Consider the following 24340-nt stretch of genomic DNA (forward strand, 5'->3'; position numbering starts at 1 on the left):
TCCAGATTCAGTGTCTGATAGCATCTTCCACAATTCCTATATCATGAAATTATTATTCTTGAAGGCTTCCTTTAATTTTTCCTGATTTAGGAATTGTTGCATTGAAAGAGTGTCTCTTACCTAACATAAACCAGTGGATTTCCATGACTGAACAATTATTTTAACCCTGGTTTCCTGGAATCCTGGTTCAAGAGCTTCTAGCAACTGATATAGTGGTAATAGAACTCCTTCTTAATTAATAAGCACAGGTAGTTTTAGCCTCAGGTAGGTACTGGCTGGAATAATAACAGAAAAAAGAAAGTTGTCTGGATATTTAGCATCCAATATTCTAGATGACTCATAATCATCAGGACATAACTATTATGGTTTATACCCAGAATAGTATAGATACAAACGTCAGGTGTATATAAGGTCTTCCCTCCACTCTCTGTAATAGCACTCAGTGCCACTTTAAAACTACCTCAGGGGGAGTTCCCAAACCCCACAAAGAAAGTTCTGGAGATACACAATACATTGTACTTTCATGTGGAGAGGGGAGACCTTACATACATCTCAGCTATCCTGATAGAAGCTATTCAAATGACCCACGGAATCCTGCAAGCAAGTAATATATGAACATGGTAGTTGATAATAGAGAAATTGCTTCTGAGCATTTGGTTACTTTTGTTTTCACTGACAAAAAAGCACAGAAAGTCAGAAACAATTTAAAACCAGCAATTTAATTAGGTTTTGTGCAATAATATGAGCCAGAATTCTTGTTATGTTTTGTTTGTTGATTTTCATTCCAGAGAAGCTACTCTGAAGGACCTTGAAGATGACATGTTTAAATGTGATAGACTTTCAAAATCCAGTTGGAAATAGTGTTTGAATTCAAAAGCACCCTTTCTGGGAGCTTGGAATGGAACTAGTATAACAAGTCCATCCCAGTAGAGTATATATTAGCAGTTTTTTGCCATCTTCTCGCCCACCCTTATTTTTTAAAAAATATTTGGGAGCTATTACCAGGTTACATTTTAATTCCATGTTAAGGAGTTGGGAGTCATTTCTCACATTCAAAAGATTAAATCCCATCTAAAAGATCCTGTTTCAAGTGCTTTGCCCGAGAATATAAACCAGCTGCAGAGGTGCTTTTCAAATGACAAATGTGTTTTGGTGTCACGAGAGATCCGTGGAGAGGTTAATACACACTGGGTCGCTTCATTGAGGAGATCAGATAGGGAGAACGAATAGGTCCCTCCATCAGAAAAAAAGAAGGTAGCAGAGCTCAAAATGACAGCCACAGCATCAGCTGCTCTCTTTTTGCCAGACAGCTCCAACGGAAATGTTAGAGGCAGCAGGGTGACAGGCATAACGTGTATGCAAATTGACCAATTAGGTATAACCTGCTATTGAAGAAACATGTGCAAAGGCAACAAAATACAGGGGGAACCATTCTGCAACACTACAGCATCAATTTAAAATTTGTCCCAGATTATAAATATAGAAGACTTTTTGTTAGTTTGTATGCGGAGAATTATAAGGATCCCATGAAATATGCAGTTCTAAAAATGTCAGATACCCTGTGTACATAATAATAAGGGTGTGACATGCAGGAGTTATAGTAAAGAACAAATGCTCCCTCCTGGCTCCAATCACATACAAAAGGTCAAGGTTTCCATATACGTATAGTAGAAATCAGTACGTTATGCTGATCCTTGGGGATCTGAACTTTCAAGTAGCCAAGTGACTTCCATGGCATGCTGACCACATTAAATTTATGTTGATTATTGTGAGACTTGGAAACACAAACACACACCTCATTCCCTCAACTGCCAGGTAAAATGTCTATTTACTCTTTTCATACCTTTATTTTTTCATTCAACCTACAGGACAAAGTTACAGAAAGGGATCAATGCAGAGCCAAGATCTACATTTGGTGTCACTAGACTATAGCTGTGCATCTGAGCATGCTAGGGATCATTGATAATAGCAGACTTGACCCTGCCCCCATTTTTTTCTATTGTCCTGGCACTCGAGCTATTCCAGAAGAATAGCTCTTACTTTCTGCTTTTTAAATTGTCCACAGTGTCCTATATTTGTGAGCACTCTGGAAAATTATGAGGATAGTTAGACCCAGTTGCTCAGTCTTGCTTCAGGTCCTGCTGCCACACTAGTTAGTCCTCCCGGGACACATTGTCAAAAGAGAGTAAAACATCACCCCTTTTCAAATCCAGTGAATGATGACTACAACCATAGTCCCCAAAACTATTATAATTAAAGTAGATCTATTGAATCAATGAAATATGAATCTCCATTCAATATTTGGTTCAATGGGTCCACTCATATTGGAAATAACCAACAGAATTTAACCCCTGTCTGTATATAACAGATGCTATTTCAGAACCTAGTAAACATTCTTTTTTTGAACTGAAGTTCCCCAAAGCATCCAACCAATATGGACACTGGTCTCAAACAATTTAAAAAAATTATTTCCCCATGCCCTGATCTACTTTACTCTATCTATTTTTTCAATGTGCTTTGTATTATTTTGAACACCAAAATGTGTATAAAATTATCTCTATGTTAGATGTATAAGGATATATTATCACATATAAATTTCATGTTTGGGCTTCAGTTCAATAAATGAAGTGAGTTAGTTATCTTTGGGCTTTTACATTTTTCCTGATTTGGGTAAGCAGTTTGCTAATACATCATGTACACTTTCTATAAGGAAGTTTAGTAAAAAGTGTAGACAAAATTAGAATTATTGGTATTTAATGTATAGAAATGCATTATATTAGAGGAAATGTCTTACAAAAATATTTATATTAGTCAAACTACATCTCCTCCATGGGTGACCAACCAAGAAGAACAGGGATTGAGGGGACAGGTTATTCTCATCCCAGAAGTTTTTCTACATGTACAGACTTCACCTATTGAAATGGATCCAGTGTAATCTTAGGTTGAGTTTTCCTCCATCTATGCTCCAGTTATCATCTTTTATATTTCAGTTTGCTAAGATCATCTGTACACCAAAAAAATCATTATCATTATTATTATTACTATTTATATCTAACTTTTATGTCTTCGTTGTGATGCAAAGTGACTCACAGCACTAAAAAAGAACAACACGATTTATAATCACAACATACAAATATTTAAATAAAAATAAATAAACATCAATTAAAATAACTTACAACATATTAAAAACTGTTAAAATAACCAATGCCCTATTGCACCCCCCCCCCTCCGTCTCACTCTTAAAAACTTTCTTCTTTAAAGGCCTACCTGAATAAAAAACGAGCTGTCCATGACAAACTCAGATATTAATGACCTCCACCCACAGATCTGTCTACTCAGAAATGAAAACACGATGAACAAGCATAATTTGCTGGGTGTGTGGGATCTGAAACTAATTGGGATAGCCTCATGTTTGTCATGGATGTCATGAACTCCCAAGCTGCACCTGGCCCATTGGGATGTTGAAATTGCTTTTAAGACCAAGAGACCATCCACTCCAAGACCAGTTCCATGATTTCAGCCAGGGAGTTGGATAGGCAGTAGGTTGGCTGGTTCACTAACAGATTCCTTGCATATTTATTCCATATATGATAAGAATCTTGGATAGAGCTGATGAAACTAGTTCAAATATAATATAATCCCCCTGCCCCCTGAGCCAACCTCACAATGAAACAGGCTTTCTCACTGGCTGAGATGCAAATATAAGCTTCTCTGAAACCTAATAGGTTAAGTGATCAGTGCTTTCTAGAGAATTGCGTGTAGCATGCATTTAAGTGTGCATTTATTTTCTATTTGCTAAATCATGTTCCTTTATTGGTTAAATTGAATGACTTAGATATAGCATCATCTGTAATTAATTGATATGGTTGCTACTTAAGAGGGCACATGAAACTTGTGTTATTAAATGGTGTCATGTCAAATTTAATGGATGTCATTATAGACGTTCCTCGGGGATCTATCCTTGGCCCATTGTTATTTACGATCTTTATAAATGAACTGACAAGTCGGCATACTGAGTGCAGTGTTCGTTTTTATGCTGATGACACAATCCTGTTCAGGCAGTCTAACTGAACTTAGAGCTGACCTGCTTAAAGATCTCAAACATTTAGAATTGCTGTGGTGACAAGTATAGGGGAGACAAGACAATGACATTAGCAATGTCCTTTCAGTTACACCTCAAGATTCTTAGTTTTTTTTCTTAAAAAGTCTTCTAACAGTAACTTGTTTGATTGCACAGCTGAGAAAAGAAATTTTATTAGAATATTACCTTAATACAAGATATGTGTGTATATCATCACAAGTTATTCTCCTTTGTATATAGTCCTTACTGCTTACCAAGCCACTATATCACAACATCCCTCAACTCATGCCACAAAAAAAAATCTTACCTGGTTTACCTTGGAAAGCGTATCAATCAACCATTATAGTGAAATGGAATATCTATGGCTTCAGTCAGTACATCTCTGAAACAAGCTTGGAAAAGCTATTTTAGGGAATGTCCAAAATGAAAGAAATTGCAAGCTCAGTCTATAAATACCAAGAGTTAAAGATTAAATATTCATGAACATTACTTGTGAACATTAAGAGCATTTGATTATTTATGGGGGGAAAAGGTTGAATGGAGAGATAAAGTTTCACACACCGCTGAGAAACTCACAGATTGTTTTGGAGGCTATCTCACAAAATTATTGTGTGGATAAAATCTGACAAACGTCTAGAACTGGAGATATTGGGGAATATAACTTGAAACCTGTATCTTTTACTATTAAGCTTTCTTTGTCTGAGCAACCCTTGGAAGTCTGCTGCCCAAAAAAGACCAACCTTACTCAGGTTAGATAAGGTTGGGTTACAACCATCAGAAAAGCAGAAAAAAATATGCAACTAAATGCAACATAAACATTTTAAAAGTAATCTAAAATGAAAGTCCAGTAACATATGATGGCTGAGGAGGAGTTCTCCTTCAAAGAAATAAAATGGAGTGCCTTTTGCTTGAGAAAAGAAATGCAACTGTGTGTGGACATAACAGAAGATCAGAGTTGGCGATTTGGCAGTTAAGCATAGTGCTATTGTTTGTTTCATATATTTAACTATGCATAATATAAGTAATGTTGAAAACAAAGCAACTTTCTATGAACATTTGAAGGAGAAATACAGTTTCATTTTGCTATTGTTCTACCAGTCTTTTAATTGATATGTGCATGAGCATCTTTGAAGGTTAAACTTGCCAGGTGCTATACAGGGATCATAGCCCTGGGAGCAGGAGGGATATCAGACTCTTGTTGAATTCAACACAAACTGTAGCGAAAAAATACTCTTCCCTACTGCAGCTACCCCCACCATCATAATAACCCTTCTGAAACAGGTCTTGGGAACTGTTTTTCAGTACTATCTTTTTAAGGGAAGGGGAGAAAGTTCAGTAAAGTAATCTTTGCCCAACACCACATGATAAAGACATATTTATTGTTTTCAAAAGGAGAAAACCAGCATAATCCTGAACATATTTATTAAGAAGTTAAGTCCCATTGAATTAAATTGGGCTTAGTCCAAGGAAAAAGTGTGTTGTTATTTTCATTCTGAACCTCAAGTGTCTCGTTGATTTTATTTTATTCTTATAATACTCTGAAAAAGTAGCTTATATAGTTATTTGAAGAAAAACTGCACCTGTTTAAGTACTCTTGTAGCAATGTAACTTCTTATTATTACTTCTGTTACCTGTGGGCTAATCTTAAAGATAATAGTCTGATTTGTTTTTGTTTTACAAACTTTTGGCTAGAAACACTACAGCTAAGGGTTTGGGGAAAAAACTCTCATGCCTTAAATGCAATACAAGGATCACATGAGGAACTCCAACTAAATGTGCTGATTATTATATTACATAGTGTTTGAATACGTCTATTTCGGGTTGCTGTGAAAGTCTAATTTTCATTTAATTCTGTTGTGAGAGAATAGTTCCCCTGCTATAGTGGAGTTTTACATCATGTATTGACTTCTTAGCATAAACAGAAATCTCACTTTCTGTTAACACCTTGTTTTATATTGCTTAAACTATATTTCTTTGCTTACTGTTTTATATAATTAGATAAATAACTATTTATCAAGATAACAGTTTGGATGGAATTTTTAGTGGCCTGCATTAATAAGGCATTATTGATCTTTAAGTATGCTTCAGACATTCAAATAAATCTTATTAACTGCCAGTTGCAAATAGAAACCAATGACATTTTTCAAATGTGAACATTTTTCACATTTCTTTAATGTTTTGTGTGTATGTGTTTTGTTTTGTAAATCATATATCAAATTTGAAAATCTTAAAGATTTCAGGAAAAAAAAATTGTATTTAGGTAAGTGTTGAGCCCAGGAAGTATAAACCGGAAAATCACATATTAAATGTAAATTTCCAACAAATTTTGTATTCATCTTCACTTTATTACCCACCCCACTCTTACAGCTATATTACACTAGCCCTTGCCTCGTCCTCCTAGATCTGAACACGGCCACTGTTCTCGGCTACTGGTTGATGGCTATTGTTGTTCTTATGTTTTTATGATGTCTGTTGTTTGGTTTTATGATTTTTGAAATGCAATGTATTTAAATTGTGCAACATTGTACTCCATTTTTGTTGGTCTTGGTCCTCATGTAAGCTGCCTTGAGTCCCTTTGGGGAGATGATGGCAGGATATAAGAATAAAGTTGTTGTTGTTGTTGAAGGAACCCATACTTAAACTATGACAACAATGCATTTTGGTATTGTTATATGTAGTAACTTGATACAGACAACAGGGAAAGCATTATCAATTATGCATGCTGTAACCAAGTTTTTAAAACTTAAACTGTCATTCTTTACATTATGCCAGAGCTTGAAGTAGGGAGCGCCTATGAAAAGCTGAAGTTTGCAGTTTGGTGAGGCATTATCTGACTAAGAATTCTAAATATAGTTGCCCCTCTTATCCATGGATTCTGTATCTGTAGATTCCACCATCATCTACAGCTTAATTTTACCATTTTATATAAGAGACACAATTTCACTATGATATAATACAGAATGGGACTTCTGCAATCATGGGTTTTGGTGTCCATGGAAGACCCAGGAAAGAAATCCCACCAGATACTAAAGGCGTATTGTATGCCCTTCATAAACTGCAAATACTGAGATTCTATAGGCAGTTAAAGTGGAATCATAGCATTATAATTGTACAGTATGAAATGACATAGGTTTAGGCATGGACTGCAGCATTGAATTTTTACACCATCTTCACTCATCTGAACCAAGTAACTAATGCAATGCTCAGTCCTAGAATCTCAAAGTCAGGGTTGCACAGCTTGTTACCTATGCTGAACATATACCAGCCAACTGTGGTCCAAATTATTGTAGACTGCTCTTCTGATTTTGAGGGAGAAAGAAGACAGGTGGTGGAAGAAAGAGCACTTGGGGATTTGGGGTTGAGTGGTGAGGAGGAAGAAGGAGGAGGAGAGGTGGCATATATACCAGAAATCCTGTGTTTCTGGAATGTCAAAGGGAGAAAGAGAGCAGAAGGAGATCAGTTAGGCTAGCAGAGAAAACACTGAGCAATCAGAACATGCCCTAGGGATAGCTGTACTGGGAAGTTCAGGGCTATAAATCAGCAACACAGTCAGGGGCTTGGTACTGGCTGCAACTGACCTATTTTTTTTATTTGCTTTCATTTGAAGTAAAGCCTTTTTTATTTGCTTTCATTTGTGTCTAAGTCTGTTTCCAGTATAAAACTGGGCACAGCCACCCAGCCACGTGACATGAATCTATAAATAAAAATACTCTTCTTTTTGAAAATTTGCCCTGTAAAAAGAAGTGCTGTCAAGCAATTGTGATGGGCTGTATTCAGCTAAAATGACCTGTTTTAATTTTATTATAATGAGTGTTGACCAATCCACCAATCAATTGCTAGAAAGAAAGAAAGAAAAAAAGAAAGAAAACAAATAGCAACTACTGTGTGTTTATTCGTTCATTTGCTTTCATGACCTCATGGACCAGCCCACACCAGAGCTGTCTGTCAGCTGTTTCCATCCCCAGCTCCTTCAAGGTCGAGTCAGTCACTTCAAGGATAACATCCATTCATCTTGCCCTTGGTCGGCCCCTCTTCCTTTTTCTTTTCATTTTCCCCAGCATATTATTATTTCCAAGGTATCCTGTCTTCTCATTATGTGGCCAAAGTACTTCATCTTTTTCTTTAATATCCTTTCTTCCAGTTAGTCGGGCTTTATTTCCTGGAGTATGGACTGGTTTGATCTTCTTGCGGTCCAAGGCACTCTCAGAATTTTCGTCCAACACCACAGTTCAAAAGCATCTATCTTCCTTCTCTCGGGTTTCCTTATGGTCCAGCTCTCAAATCTACTATGATTGATTTATTCCAAAACATATTTGGGTTGAAATTGACTTAAACAGTGGTTCACAATAGTCACCCTGATAGTAAAAAAGAAAGAAAGAAAAAAAAGATAGTCTCCTTTTGATACAGCTTTCAATATTTTTTCAATTTTTAATAGTACAAAGAAAGTGAAAGAAGGAAGTTGTGTAACATATTCAACAGAAGAAAATGGTGGATGTTTTCTTACATAACAGCCTCACCAAAGGAAAGAGAAAAGTAGAAATACTGCCAAGTTAGTTATAACTCATTAGAAAGTTTGGAGCAATTATACATCAGAATGGTGAGTGAGAAGGAAGAAGGTTGTTGAGGCCTCACCTTCCTGGATATTTAGAGTAATATTCAGACTACTTCTTTGTGAAAAACTAAGCTCAAATGGAGCTGCTTTGTGGATTTTCTTTGAAAAATTGTTTCTTTGAGCTAGAAGTAAAGACAAGGCATTTTATGCCTAAATACAAGCAGACATCAAGGGGAACGGTTTCCCTAGCAATGATCCCCACATGTGTTAAGCACCCATTATGCTGGCTAGACAACGACCGAGCATGGAGTGACCTACCCTCTTGCTCCTAGGTCAGTAGAAAGATTTTGCTCTTCTCTCATGAAAATGGAAATGTTCAGCAACAGATGGCTCTTCTTTGAAGAAGCTGGCCTGTTATCAAAGAATATTTCAGTATGATACTGTTGAAAGTAAGGTTCTAAAATACTGGCTTCAGGCAGGGAATTATCACCAAATTAACATGGGACTCTTTCCAGCACATCTCTTCTAAGGGATTCATTCTCTGCCATTATCATCATTAATCATAGTCCATGACTTGGGTATTGGAAATGTCTTAGGCAAATAAAACATACTAAGAGTATGGAATAGACTATAACAGTAGCAATGGAACAAGATGTGGCTAGTTTTGTTGCTGTTCTCTCTGTCAGTGGCCCTGATACCACTTCAATAGCACAAATTCATAAAGCCTTGTACAGTGGACCTTTGGTATCTGCTGGGGTTTGGCTCCAGAATCCTGTAGGGATATAAAAATCTATGGATGCTCAAATTCCATTATGCAATAAAATGGGATTCCTTATATTAAAATGGCAAAATCAAACTGTGGGTGGTTGAATCCATAGATGCAGGGTGTATACAGTGGGTTGACTGTAGAAACAAATTTCATTATGGAATAGTTTACATACCAAACAACACACCATACATCTGTGTATGTTATGTAGTTTTTGATATGCAATTGTTGTTTAAGAATGTCTGTGTTTATGTATGCACAAGTATTGTTTTTCTTTATTTGTGTTTTTTTCTGTTAAATGTTTTAATTAAAAAACTGAGGGGAAATTTCCATTTTGGAATAGTGAAATATATAATTAGTCTTTTTTTTTAAATGGTTCTCAGTTCCTCTTATTTAGAAGGGTTGAAATGCCAGCATTCTTTACTAGTTACTTGCTTTAAAAATACCATTTCATTAGGAAAGTCACTATTGCTTTTTCCTAGTTCACCTTCCTATTAAAATTCAATTGCCGATTACCCATTTGCATCCTTTGTCCTAGTTAGTTCACCCAGAATTATTCAAAGGTCGAGACCTGAAGTTTTCCCTCTGGCCAGGAATTCACTGGAATGATACAAGGTTGTAAAAACACCATCAGCTGTCTTCTGCTTTAATCTCCCAGCTCCCTGAGATGAATGATCTTCAATTGCCTGACTGGCTTCAGGGACGGCAAAGTCATTGACCTCCTTAAGGTTTATTTCTTCTTGAGGCCAACTGCCTTCCATTGATGTTCTGACCCAAGGTGCCTTTTTAGAATCTTCACGGTCACCTTCTGCATGCTGTTTGTGTCTTCTCTGAAGCTAGCTTGACCACTTTAGGCACTTCCTTAAGACTTTACTGCTACCTGATTAACTTGCCAACTTGTCTTAATTAATGCTGGACAGTATTGGCTCTTTCCTTTTATATTCTCTAGCCAGAACCCCTGACCAATGCCCATTTTACCAACTGTCTGTTACTCAAGGTGCTCACTAGACTTGACATGTCTCTGTTTTCATCAATGGGTTTAGTGTGGTGGTGCACAATCTGTTTAATAATCAGACTCAATGAAGAAATAAGACATAGGGTTGAAATCAGCAAATATTAATTATATAACAAATAAGTTAAATATGAAATCCCAAAACTCTTCTCACATTCCCAGCTTCCCAAATTCGATTCAGGTTTACACTTATCAGTGACTACGCTTACTCACTATTGTTTACAAATAAGTCTCAAATCTGTATCCTCTGCTCTTATGTTTCCCTGCTTCATAGCATTCCTTGAATTGTGAATGGCCGACTCTGACCAGATTACTCAAATTTTTGTTTCTCAGGGGACATGGGGACCTGAGGACCACAAAAACTGTTGGGCTTCATATAGCCTTGGAATCACATTTGACTGCATCTGTGATAAGTCATAATTGGTCTCAGTGAGGGGAAGTTTTTCTTTTTTCACAGATTGCACCTACATAATCAAAGTGCTTACACAGCATTTTAAACCTCAGAATTAGGTAAAATGTTTCACTTTTACATATTCAAATCTTATTTATCCACAGTAAGAGGTGAAAAGACTGAGATAAATAAAGGCAACTTCTGTGATTCAGAGACTACTGTATGTCTCTAGACATCAACATGCTTTAATCTCAAGATTCAAGAACTGATCATCAGAAGACATCAGGAAGGGTTTCTTCCCATGTAATACTCACCAAGGACCAATTGCAGACTTTATGACACAGAGACACATTGATTTTTTTTATGCCCAAAGACTGGAATGGGACAAGTAGTACATCATGCATTGTACTTTTATTCCAAATTCTGTCTCAATTACATATCTTTCCTGAGCAGCGCGGATGCTTCTTTACTGTGACTGGATTTCACAATGTTCAGTTAATATATAAAATGGGAGGAAAGTCATATGGAAGAAGAACAACTGATAACTTGGGCGCTTATTGGCCTAGATTGTTTGTTGTTGAACTGTGGCTGAAGTAACAAATGTTACATTGTGTAACATGGTGACTTGAAGTTGAAAGGGAAAGACACTAGGTCACTGCCATAATTCATCATTTGTTTTAAAATCTTTGAGTCAAGCACTTTTTTAAAGGTTGATGCAAGACACATTTGCCTATGTCCATCTTTGAACATTGCAAAAGGAAGTATTTGATATTTGTAATCACTGGTGAACTGGCAGACTTACAGTATTTCTTGCTGCCTTAGAACTCTCTCAGCCTCTCCCAGTCATGAAATGGTCATGTAAATGCTCTCCAGAGCTTGGAAGATGCATTCTGAGGAGTAGGAAATGTAGTTCTATCATGTAGGATCCTTTTTTCTAAGTAGGATAAAGGTGATAATTTAAATGTGATTTGACTGAAATAATTCTGGAGGGTGGCATGCTTGCTTTACTCTGCTATGTATGTCACTGATCTTGATCTCCTCCCATACTGTTGATGTTCTGGCATCATTAACAAAATCTCCTCTCATTCCTCTGGCCAAAATATTTCCTTTTTAGCACAGAGGATGGGCACATGCATAGTCCATTACATGGAAGAAAAGTAAACCTTCATGTTCATTCTTCTACCTTACATTTCTCCACTTTTCTCCCTCTCCCACATAGACATTCCCAAACTCCAGCTTGAGTTAATGAATTGGGGTGGGGGAGGGGGAGAGAAAAAATGAAAATCTGGTGTGAAGGATCTTTGCCTGTTTAGAAGTCTATAGGAAAGAAAAAGAGGTGTCATGAGAATAGAATAAGTCAGAGCAATAGGTAACATTGAGAATGGGTGGAAGATGAGACATGTGTGAGAACAAGGAGCCAAATCGAGGAATGGACGAATTAAGGTACCATTAGGATGAATGAAAGCACCAAATCCATTCCATGCTGTCTCTCCTCAAAATGAAAGCTCAACTGAATTCTATGGGGTTTATTATGCCTTGGTAGGTTTGATATGGCAGCTAGAGGCACACTTACAAGGAATTAAGAAGACCCACTGACATCTCTGTGGCTCTTTACTCCTAGGTAAGATTTGTTTTGTGACATGTCAAAAGACTACCAAGTTTTGTTTGGCATTTTGTGAATTGCATCCTAATTCACCAGATGCAAGTGGGCTAAAATCTAATTTTTTTTTTAAATAAAACCTGTGCATTATTTATCTGATTGTCTCTTTTAACTTTCTTGTTGCTGGGCGCTACTTGTAGAGGTTTGTAGAACTACTTCCCTTGCAAAGGAATCATTTATGCAAATTGTCTTTTTGGTAAGATGGTTAGGGTCTCTGTTTGGCTTCTAGATGGCAAAATAGGGAAAGTTATCAACTCTGCATGTGAGCGTGCATGCACATATTTCATTAGCTCTCTGACAGGAAGGAAGTGTGAGCTGCTCTTTCCCAGGGAGGAAAAGTGAAATACACGTATAAATAGCATATTGTAATTGTGAAGGAGAATAGTCCATCTCAGGACAGAAAGAAGGGTGGTCTAGCCAATCAGTATCTCCTGCCATGTGAGAAGTGATGAGTAAGTTGAAGCAAATCCATTTTTCCCTCTCCGCTCTTGTGAGAAAAGAGCAATCTGTGTGCCCATTCAGCTGAAGCACAAACCAGGTTTAACAGGAGGGTATGCAAAGCAAGTTTTCATTTTAAATAAGAAATATTACATTGGGCTCATAAGGCATCCTGCAGCTTGCCTGTTGCGATGATTTCAGGAGGAGTAGGGACAGCATCAGTAGTGGCATACTGGCTGGGTCATCCCGCAGGATAATTCATGCCCCTAAGTATTGCCATTCTGAAAGAGCTGAAATGATTGAAAGAGCATGTGAAAAATTAGAGCCATATGTTGTGGGAACAAAGAGAACTTTTTCTGAGAAGTGATGCCAATTACTACATAGATTTAACATGAAGCCGTATTTAAAAATTGATGAAGCATTCACAACTATGGGAAGTACATCTCTCTGTATGTGGGTTCCCCTACTGTCTCTAGAATCTTTAGTGCAGAGCCCAGCTTGTGAGAAAATGAAATGGCTTGCTGTCATGCTGTATGCTTCTTCTTCGAAATGGAGCTCTGGGGAACACACTGACTCAGAGCTCTTTAATTCCAAATGCTCATATCCAGTGCAGTGCAAAGTCAGAATGGTCATTCCTCTTCGACTGGCAATAGTAGAGGGAGAGGGTAAAGCTGTCATGTGTGCTATATTACAATAGTTCTTTGTCACTGGAGGTCTCGTGGACTCTAAAGGAATTTTGCTAGAGGCAATAACAGCATGGCTTAGAACTATTTTCAGGCAACAGGTCACAAGAGTGAATTGGCCTCTGCAATTTTATCTAGTATGATCAAGGTATTAATATTCATGACTTCAGGTGTTTATCTTTCCAACAGAGCCTTTACTAGAAAAGATACTACAGGGAAAATATTTTCCCCTTAGTGGATAGAAAGATCTACTCACTAGCATTTTTTTTTACTACTGAGAATTCAACAGAGAAGTTCAAATGAATTTTAGGGATATGATTAGCTTCCCCGTAAGAATTACAAGCATATTTGAGATGTGTTTTGAGCTCAACCATAGCAAAACACTTGGCTTTTCATTGCAATGGTTCAAAAGATAACAGCAGTTATTTGCATTAACCTGTTACTTAATCTATTGTAACTCTTTGTAATATAATTTGCTGACTACCTGAGTTGCAGCACATTACTTCAAGGCAGAAATATATCTGCAAGGTTGATAAAAGCCTGTCCTAATGCCCATAAAAAAGTAGAACAGTAGGGGTGTGCAAATCAATTTTAACAATATAACAACTAAACCAAGTCATTGCATAAAATAATGAATTGAAAGGGCTTAATGCATTTACGTTAGGGAATATTTGTGCATCTGAGAATGCCTTGAAGTACAAGCAACTATCCTCAGGTCTGTTACAAACATGACACATACATAAGCTTAATTTGTGAGTAATCAGAACCTGCAAAGCATCTGAAACAATATGCAACATATGTTTACTGCCTTAGAAGTTTTGCAAGTAGGAATTACTCACAAATTTACTGAGTAATGTCTCAGCATAGAGCAAAAATGAGCAGCCATTGTGATAATTGTTGTTGCTTTAGCAAAAATTCATTCGCACACACATGTACTGTATTTTGTGCAAAGTACACTGTTTTCTATGCAAAAATGTTGTGTTTTTTGAACAAGGTGTTTATGCAATCATACATTGTTTAAAATAAGCTGAAAATGTGAAAATGAGGAATTTCAGATGTGAAGAAACATTATTGTAACTGTTCAGTTCTGGGTTGTTGTAGGTTTTTCAGGTTGTATGGCTATGTTCTAGAAGCATTATCTCCTGACATTTCACCTGCATCTGTGGCAAGCATCCTCAGAGGTTGTGAGGTCTGTTGGAAACTGGAAAATTAGGTTTATATGTGATTTTGGCCATGAAAGCCTTCAAGACATTGCCCTGATCTGTATCAAAACTGAAATAAGAAAAGTTATACATCTCCACTTGCGGGTGAGAATGGTCTTGGTCAAGAAGGAAACTGCTGCTGTTCTTTTACACTGGAAAACTCTACCAGATAATGGGCAAAAATTGCTCCTAAATTGCTAAAGCTGTAAGTAATTGCCCTTCCTCATTCTTGAGCTGTTTCTCAATCTTGAAGGCAGTATGACTTGCTTTGTCCCACCAACACAAGTTCCAAAGGTGCTTTGTCAAGTATGTGCTCTTTAAGATTAGACCTTGTTTATTGGAACAAAATTAAGAAATACAGTCATTGGAAGAATCATGTGATATATTCTTCATCAGCTCTTAAACTATTTTGTACAGGACTCCATCATTAATTCCCACACAACTGAGACAATGCTCATTTCCAGCAAAGTTATTAAGATACTTGTTTCATCCATTTGTCTTCCCAACACAGACAGGAGTCTTAACAGTAAGTTTAAAAACAAAGCTGAAGAAGTTGTCCTGGTCTATCAGTCATTGTAATACTTTCAATAATAAGCCAAACTAAAAATAAAAGGAAAGAAAAATATGGTATCTGCTCCCACATCCTCATACTTCTTCCAAAACACTGGTCAGGAAAAGGGGGATTGTGAAGGAAGTAAGGTTTACTTCACACATAGGAAAGAAGATGGAGAAAGAATGGTCATTTCCAGTAGATTTATTTCCCATAAGAAAATTGCTTGAGAAAGTTATTTTGTTTTTTAAAAATCATTATTACAACTCCCAATGGTCGCAGTGGGATTCTGTGGCTTACTGAGAGTGGCAGTGCCCAAAAGTACGTCTTTCCTATTGCTACATAAGGAGAATCTGACACAGATGTTCTTTGCAGTGTGGAATTGCATACTTGCTGTGAGAGATATTCAGCTTTTCACTTCAGTTTAAAGCTGGCACTGAAAGGATTTATCGTAATCTTTCCATACAATTGGCCTCTGCACAAGTGAACATGTTTAAAATCAAATTTCGCTTTCGTTTGTTGAGCTGACACAGCTTCCCACTTATATGACAAATCACTGGAAAAGCAAATCAAACAATGTGAAATTTGCATTAGTCTGTTGCTGCATGAAAATAGAAGTGAGATGTAGTTCAAGAATTAATTAGCAGTCTAACTTATACTTCTTCCAAAGTTTAAATGTAAAACACAATTAAATGTCACATTTTATATAAGCATTTATGTCTAACCTTAACGAAACAAAATTGAAGAGAGACAACATATTAAATGAATGTAAATTAAAATAAAGATGTCCTCAATTCTTACCCCTGCCCAACCAATAGGATTCACCAGTTGTAAATATCTGCTCCTTTAGGTTCAGAGAGAAAAATGTGGTTGCAAGCTCTATAAAATTCTGGCTTTCCACTGCTAGAAGCAGAGGGACAGGAATGACAATCCCCACCAGTCCCACCAAATTGTGGTCAGAGATTATATGGGTTTATTACACATAGCTTCCCATAGATCTTATGTATGACTGCCTTGAGATTCTTTTTGTGTGGTGCATGTAAATTTTGTGATCCTACTGGAGCTCCAGGGTCTTTTGTAGAGGCCCTTCTCTTCTCCCACCATCTTTTCAAGATCATTTGATAGAACAAGGGAGCTACTTCTAGATTTAGGAATTCCAACCCTGGAGAAGATAGGATGAATCTTTTTTTTTCTAGTGTGTTAATTCCAAAATACACAATATCTCAATTATTTAAATTTACCACCAATCCTGTCTTTTTTCTTCTAGTCTGTTTACTCCAAAATACACGATCTCTAAAATCTTTATATTTACCCCCAGCCCTGTATTTTTTTAAATACACCGCAATGAGTCGCCCCTGGGCTGAGAATTGCGGTATATAAGTACAGTAAATAAATAAATAAATAAATAAATAAAGTTTAGTATAATTTTAGTTCTTTTATTCCTATTAAAGAATTAGCTAGTATCACTATAACATCATCAGCAAAAAATCCAATTTTAACTTCTCCCTATCAAATTTACATTTTAAAAGCATGAAGAAAAAAAAAGGTCCCAGAAAATTAGCATTAACAATATGGAAGAAATGGCACCTAAAATGGATGAAATATTAAAGTGGATGCCCTTTGAATGCCTGTACAAGAAGGAATTCAATTCCAATTGGTGGAAGGAAATGAAGGACAAAGGCTATTATTATAGTTATAAAACCTGTATGATATAAAAGGTCAACTGATCCCCATCAGTAGGATAATAGAAAAAGTGGGAAATACAAACTGGATAAAAGTATTAGTCCTATATAATAAATGTAAACAGGGGAAATATGATGAATGTATAGGCAAAGAAAGTAATCTGGAAAGTACACTAATAAAAGGACAGAAATCAGAGAAAGGATTAGCAAGAGCAATATTTAAATTGATGATGAAAGATTATGAATATATTGTAAGTAAATATACTACAAAGGTGGTGCAGTGAATTAAACTGCTGAGCTGCTAAAATTGCTGACCGAAAGGTTGGTGGTTTGAATCTGGGGAGCGGGGGTGAGCCCTTGCTATTAGGCCTAGGTTCCTTCAACCTAGCAGTTTGAAAACATGCAATGTGAGTAGATCAATATGTACGCTTTTGCGGGAACGTAACAGAGCTCCATGCAGTCATGCTGGTCATGTGACTTTGGAGGTGTCTATGGACAATGCTGGCTCTTCAACTTAGAAATTGAGATGAGTACTACCCCTCAGAGTTGGACATGACTGGACTTAATGTCAGAAGAATCCTTTACCTTTACCTTTTACACTACAAACTAAATGGCAGAAAGAAGGCCATCTCACAAAACAAACAATAGAGGAAATAATGAAGGGAGTTAGGAAAATTAAAATGGAGAAGTATAAAGAGTTAGAAAGAAAGTTTATTTGGAAATGGTCCAGGACACCAGCCCAATTATCAAATATGGAAATGGGAATAAACTCAACACGTTGGCATTGTTGAGCAAATAAAGATTGGTATGCCCACATGAGGTAAGAGTGCCCAAAGACAATAGTTTTCTGGGAAAAGATTGTAAAGAAAATGGAGAAAATGTTTAAAATACCAATTCAGGTAAATATTGATTTTATGTTAATGAGCATAGTAGGGAATAATAAAAATTATGTAAGAAAACACAAGATTTATTCAGAGCAATGGTTTTAGCAGGAAAGGTGGCCACATTTCAAGAGAGATATTGACAAGCTGGAATGTGTCCAGAGGACGGCGACTAAAATGATCAAGGGTCTGGAGAACAAGCCCTATGAGGAGCGGCTTAGGGAACTGGGCATGTTTAGCCTGAAGAAGAAAAGGCTGAGAGGAGATATGATAGCCATGTATAAATATGTGAGAGGAAGCCACAGGGAGGAGGGAGCAAACTTGTTTTCTGCTTCCTTGGAGACTAGGACGCGGAACAATGGCTTCAAACTACAAGAGAGGAGATTCCATCTGAACATTAGGAAGAACTTCCTGACTGTGAGAGCCGTTCAGCAGTGGAACTCTCTGCCCCGGAGTGTGGTGGAGGCTCCTTCTTTGGAAGCTTTTAAGCAGAGGCTGGATGGCCATTTGTCAGGGGTGATTTGAATGCAATATTCCTGCTTCTTGGCAGGGGGTTGGACTGGATGGCCCATGAGGTCTCTTCCAACTCTTTGATTCTATGATTCTAAGTAGCATGGACATGGAGAGAGGGAAATATGGAGTATAAAAAAACAGATACAATTATCTGTTTAATCAAGTCCAATTGGACATAATAGCAGACTAAGTCCTGAACTGCAGAGATTCATGTCAATCCAAGACTCTTCTCATCAGAGTTTCTCATAACTCAAAAGCATATTTAGACAATTTTCCATTTTTAAATTATTATTTTATCCCAACAGTAATCATGTGGATGGGGAAAGCAAAGTGAATGAACTGGATGCTGTTTTAAACAACGTATGCATAATACTCTGTACAAATGATGTTTTTACTTACAATAAAACTTCGATCCTGCTCTTCGCTCCAACAGTCGTTATAGCAGCTAGCTACCTAAGCATTAAAAAGTTTAAAAAGAGAAAAGAAATGGATTAAAACAAGAACTGGGTTATTTAAAAATTTGGGTAAAGGAGTTTTCTGCAAATAATAATGTCAATGGCCACATCAGCTGATTCCAAGGATGGGCAGATTAACATGGGACCAGCATGTCTTTCAAATAGCTTAGACCCCCCCCCCCCACACACACACATTAAGGTAATAGCTATCATGTGACATTGAGTTCAAAAACTAAACAGTAGTTGGTGCAGCTAATACAGAGAAGTTTGGATCCAAGAGTACCTCACTGTGTAACCCTGATTCTTAAAGTGGAATATATCCCAGAGCAACTAAACTGCTTTCAGAAATTCTACCCACCCACAAAATGGTCAAGTTTCAGTTTGTTCATTGGTAGCCAACTTGCTGCTTGTTCTCAAGGAAGGCAGTTCAAGACCTTCCCTTGGATCAGTTAAAATAGATCTTTTTTAAAAAATAGGGCCCAAGAATTTCCCTAGATCTCATTGCCTACTTTGCTGAGCTTTTGAAAGTTCACAGTTTGATTTGTTATATTTCAAGACCTGGTTATTCAAGATCTGATACAGCTATTTGGGTACTAAAAATAATGTCAATCTCTTTATGTTTTTCCCATTGAATAAAACAAAAAGGAATTTTAAGCAAAATCCCTGGCAATATACAGATGATGACTTTGCTTCCTCATTGTCCAGGGATAGGAAAACAGCAGATGACTGGATCATTTACAGATGATGAGGGTCTGACTGTCTGGCCATGCTTAGGCTAGTCTTCAGAGAGCCATTTGCACTGTTAACTCATCATTTGAGTGTCAGCATTAATGTGCCTGCTGCACTATCTGTACTTACAATTGCTGCAGGGGCTGGCCTCTGAATGCTCTGAAGCTTCATTGTCTGACAAATTAAAGGAGATAATACAATCTAAAAATATTGAACTGTGACTCCATCTCGGGAGATGACCCTGACTTTGTCACCCCTACCCACCCTCATACGCATTTCTCATAATGGGCATTACAATTTCAGCAGCTTAATGGCAACAAAAAGACATAATGATGGACTCCACTGCAGCTTCAGAGGAGACTGTTACAAACTGTCGCGATGCAGGTTCACATAGAGGAACAGAAGATTTTGAGGAGCAAAAAGAAATAAAAAAATCTTTTCAAGTATTACTGAAAAGATATATTTACATGTATCATGCCTCTAACTAGGAAGGGCTTATGAGGGGGCATTTCTAGTCTCCAAGGTTTCTCAGAAAAGTGGATACATTCTCCAAAATTTCACAGATGGAAACTCAGACACATGTGGCCAAACAACATCATAGGGTGGTCAAGTTATTAATGAAGAAAAAGAAGCCAAGAGAGACTGCAGCAGCTCCATTTTATCTGAATCTTCTGAAAAGGAGACTTCAAGTAATTTTTGACTTATTATGACCCTACAGTGAACCTATTGTGTATGTGTGTGAGTGCACATGCGCTGACAGGGGAGGAAGTGGTTGTGGTGGAAAGGGGTTAGTCTTTTTGGGAAGGGTTTATCTCTGCCTTTCTCTGCTGCACTTGCCCAAGGTCAGCCAGTGAGTGTTCATGGCTGGTTTTCAGAGTCAGAGTCCAACACTCAAACCATTATAGTACACTATCTCTCACAGATGTTATGTTTTTAATGATTTTTTAAATGAATATTTGGTATGTCTGTATGCAAGTACAATGCTTTGCCTATTTGTATACTGCTCTATCTCCCCTGAGTCCCCGTGGGGAGATAAAGCAGTATACAAATAAAGTTTTATATTATTATTATTATTATTATTATTATTATTATTATTTTAAAAGTACATTTTACTGGGAGTTTAGCTCAGATAGAAAGGCTTCAATTTCATTGATTTATGTGCTGTGGTCTCAGGGAAAAGTTCCTTTTCCCATTGCATTTTAAAAATATATAAAATGATGTAATTTCTAATGATACTTTAGTCATCATGTGATGGTGAATGTATAGTAGTATGGCTGTAAGTTAGGAGAAACCTGATAATAGGGGCCCATCCACATAATACCTTAATCCCATGTGAAGTATGGCTGTGAGTTAGGAGAAACCTAAATAGGGGCCCATCCACATAGTACCTTTATCCCATGTGTAGCATGACTGTGAGTTAGGAGAAACCTGATAATAGGGGCCATCCACATAGTACCTTTATCCCAGGAGCTCCAGGTTCAAAATGAAGGGTGACCATACAACATTCCCTGAAAACACAGGATGAATAGCTGCAAAGTGCTAAAAATTTTCAGTTGTGGGAGTATCCTGCTTGTGGGTGGAAAATGTGGATATTTGAATCTCTATATGTCCGTACACTCAGAAACAGGGGATATTTTATGTTGGTTTGTTCCCAGATTATACATATCAGAACTTGCAAATGGAATTGCTGGAACCAGAAAAGCAAAAGCAGCATAATAGAAGGAAGAGGGTAGGAAGGGCAAAAGAAATTGTGAGCAGACATGAAGACAAGCAAAACTGGCAGTAACATGCCAGGAGGTAAAGAGACAGGGAAGGGAATGAAATGATGGATATTTGAGAGAAGGGGGAACAGGAAAATGCTAAGAGCTTTCCCTGTAATTTAGCACCAGATCAATATTGCTAGAGACTCTTCTGTTCATCTGCTCACCGTGAAAAATCTGGGCAGCATATCAACCCTTACCTCTAACCCTTCTTGAACTCATAACATGCAGAGACTGCCTCTGAGAGTCGAAGAACAGTTCACCATCAGACTTTAATTTGTCTGCTGAGATTACTGACTATTTCTGGGGGAAAAGGAACTCTGACTATCACCTGACAATCTATGCACTGAACTCAAACCTCTCACTTTGTTCAAGTCAAAAGAAAATGCTTGAGGGTAATGAGTATTTAGCAAACTGCCATATATAAGGCTTTAGTGTGAAAGGCTGGGTATCTAAGTATGAGAAAAGGCCTTTAATAAGTAATGTAGGTGATTTCCTACAATTTTGTTCATTACACTTGTATTCCATATTCTCTCTAAGGAGCTCACAGAAGCCAGATGTTATGCTAACTGGCCTGTAGTTTTAAAAGCAATTGTAGTATGTCTTTATAGAATTGGGAAACAATGTTGCTATTTTCCAATCCTCTAGTAGGGAGAGCAATTTTATACTTGAACTATGCTATATTTTGTTGGAAGCTGAGATGCTTGGTGGTTTTGCTTGAACTAATACATATAGTGGAAAGCAGTTCTTATTCACATTTCTCATATCTTTTAATTTTTAGCCTTTTGGGCTATAGCTCTAAAGTGTATTGTTTCAATAGAGGCAGATTTGGGTTTCTGCTCTGAAGGTAAAGCAGCAGAGGTGGCTAATTCCTTGAAGGTTCTGGAAATATAACCTCAAATAATCTATTTTAGTAATGAAGGATGGTAGGGAAGATGGATGATTATTCTAAACTATGCTTATCCTTTTGACCAACATTTTGTTTAGTTTAACAAACTTTTTAAAGGCAGCTCTTTTTTAGGTCTAGTATAGTCAGTCCACCAAATTCATAGATTTTTGCATGGATTTGACTATAGTGCCAGGAGACAGAGAGAAGAAAGTAAAGTAGGTGGATGTGGCACAGGAAGTGGATCATTTGCTAAAATTGATTTCAATGTCATACGTAGGAGAAAGGTTTTGAAAATCTACCTGAGGCATCATGGTGCCAAAGCAGGAAATGGTGACTGGAGCCATTGTTAGGAAAGAAATCTGTAACATGGGTGGGTATGATATTCATGGTCTTTTCCCACTGGGGTAGTGGTGGTGGTAATTGTCCCTAATATATTTTTTCTGGTCAACTTTTTGTAATTTAATACCTTAAGTTTCTAAAAGGTCTGGAGATAAATGTTCTTAACTTCATTTTAAATGATTTCCCCCTCTTATTAGTCTGCCTTACAATTTGCTCCCATTTGTTTTGTCCTTTTTTCTGGTCTCCTTATCTGATTGGGTTAAACCAGGCATAGGCAAACTTTCTAACTTGGGAGCTGCATTGCGGGCTGGAGCACGGTGAGTGGGCTTTCCTCCCCTTCCTCTTCTCTTTTGGAGGCAGAAAGTGAAGGAGAGACAGAAAATATTCCCAAAAGCGTTGGGCTTGATCAGGATGGGATGGTGGACGAGAGAGAAAGGGTGTATCCATTAGACCCTGAATTGCCTACTCCTGATAAATAATCCTAGAGCTGGAAGAGACCCCCATCCAGTTCAACCCCCTGCCATGCAAGAAGGATACAACCAAAGCACTCCTGATAGACAGCCTCTGCAGAAAAGTCTGCAGAGTAGGAGACTCCACCTCACTCCAAGGAAGCCTATGCCACTCTCAAACAGCTCTTACTCTCAGGAAGTTCTTTCTAATCTTTTCAGTTTAATCTCTTTCCCTGCTATTTGAAACCATTGCTCCCTTGTGCCCTGGTCTCTAGAGAAGCAGAAATTCAGCCCCCCCCCCCTTTCTCAGTGGGGCACCCTTTTAAATCTTGAAACAACGTTCTCATGTTCCCTCTCTACCTTCTTTTCTCCCAGCTAAACATCCCCAAAGAGGAAAGGAAGAAGGGAAAAGAGAAGGGAGGAAGAGAAGGGTAGAAAGAAAGGTGGAAGGGAGTGGAGGGAGGGAAGAAAGAGAGAAGGAAGGAAAGACATTAGGGAAAGAAGGAAGGAAGGAGAAAGGGAAAGGGAAGGAGGAAGGAAAGAGTAATGGAAGGATGAAAGGGTGGAAGGGAAGGAAGGGAAGGAGGAAGAAAAGCGAGAAGGAAGGAAGGAAGGAAGGATAGGATGGTGAGAGAGAGGAGGGCCTGAGAAAAGAGCTCAAGGGGCCACATCTGACCTCTGGGCCTGGATTTGCCCATACCTGGGTTAAAACTTTTCTTTTACATTTATTCAGTCCTGGTTATTACATACATATTTAATTGGGCTTGTTGATATTATGGGGGCGGGGAGGTACCAATTATATGAAAGAGTTTGTTTTCTTACATTTCTTATATTTTCAAGTATATCATATGCTTTCTCATATGTAGTACACAAGTAGACTCATCTTCATTACATTTACAATGTATTTTCTTTATATAGAGAGATAATGAATTCCTTTTGATGGGTTTATTTGAGTGCTTTTTTGTGGCAGGTATTCACAAGTTCACAAAGGCACACGGAATATTAAATGGATTTATGCTGATGGATGAGGAAACTATTTGCAAAGCAGAAGATATTTTCATGGCAAATAACTCTATTCCCTTTCCTGAGTCATCTGATCTTAGAAAAGGTCAAGGATAGAAAGCCATGACTGTATCAAATAATGGATCCAAGTAGACAGTGCCAGCATGATTCTGGGATATAATTCACCTGAAGAAGTGCAGCTAAATGTAGACTAACACTCGAAAATAAAAGGCACTTAGACTTGCTGTTGTTGTTTTCCATAGCAGGTTGCAATTTTCTTAAATAGTGTGTGTAGTGTATTGAGTG

The 24340-nt window shown here is 37.5% G+C and overlaps 1 long non-coding RNA gene across 2 annotated transcripts in view; it reads right to left on the minus strand.

Annotated features, from left to right (window-relative positions):
- Positions 1-7955: 7955 nt before the first annotated feature.
- The window catches only part of LOC132772716 (uncharacterized), a 40616-nt gene continuing 24231 nt past the window's right edge, over positions 7956-24340 (minus strand). Inside the window, exons 3-5 of one of the 2 annotated variants that reach the window (XR_009631258.2) lie at positions 18811-18864; positions 8952-9044; positions 7956-8436 (exon numbers count right to left, since the gene is read on the minus strand). This is a non-coding gene — a long non-coding RNA (uncharacterized lncRNA). Of the gene's footprint in view, positions 8437-8951; positions 9045-15523; positions 15892-18810; positions 18865-24340 lie in introns of those variants that run through there. The other variant, XR_009631257.2, reaches the window with a different exon arrangement.

The sequence above is a fragment of the Anolis sagrei genome, chromosome 4 (genome assembly GCF_037176765.1).
Source record: "Anolis sagrei isolate rAnoSag1 chromosome 4, rAnoSag1.mat, whole genome shotgun sequence".
In the NCBI taxonomy this organism is placed as follows: Eukaryota; Metazoa; Chordata; class Lepidosauria; order Squamata; family Dactyloidae; genus Anolis; species Anolis sagrei.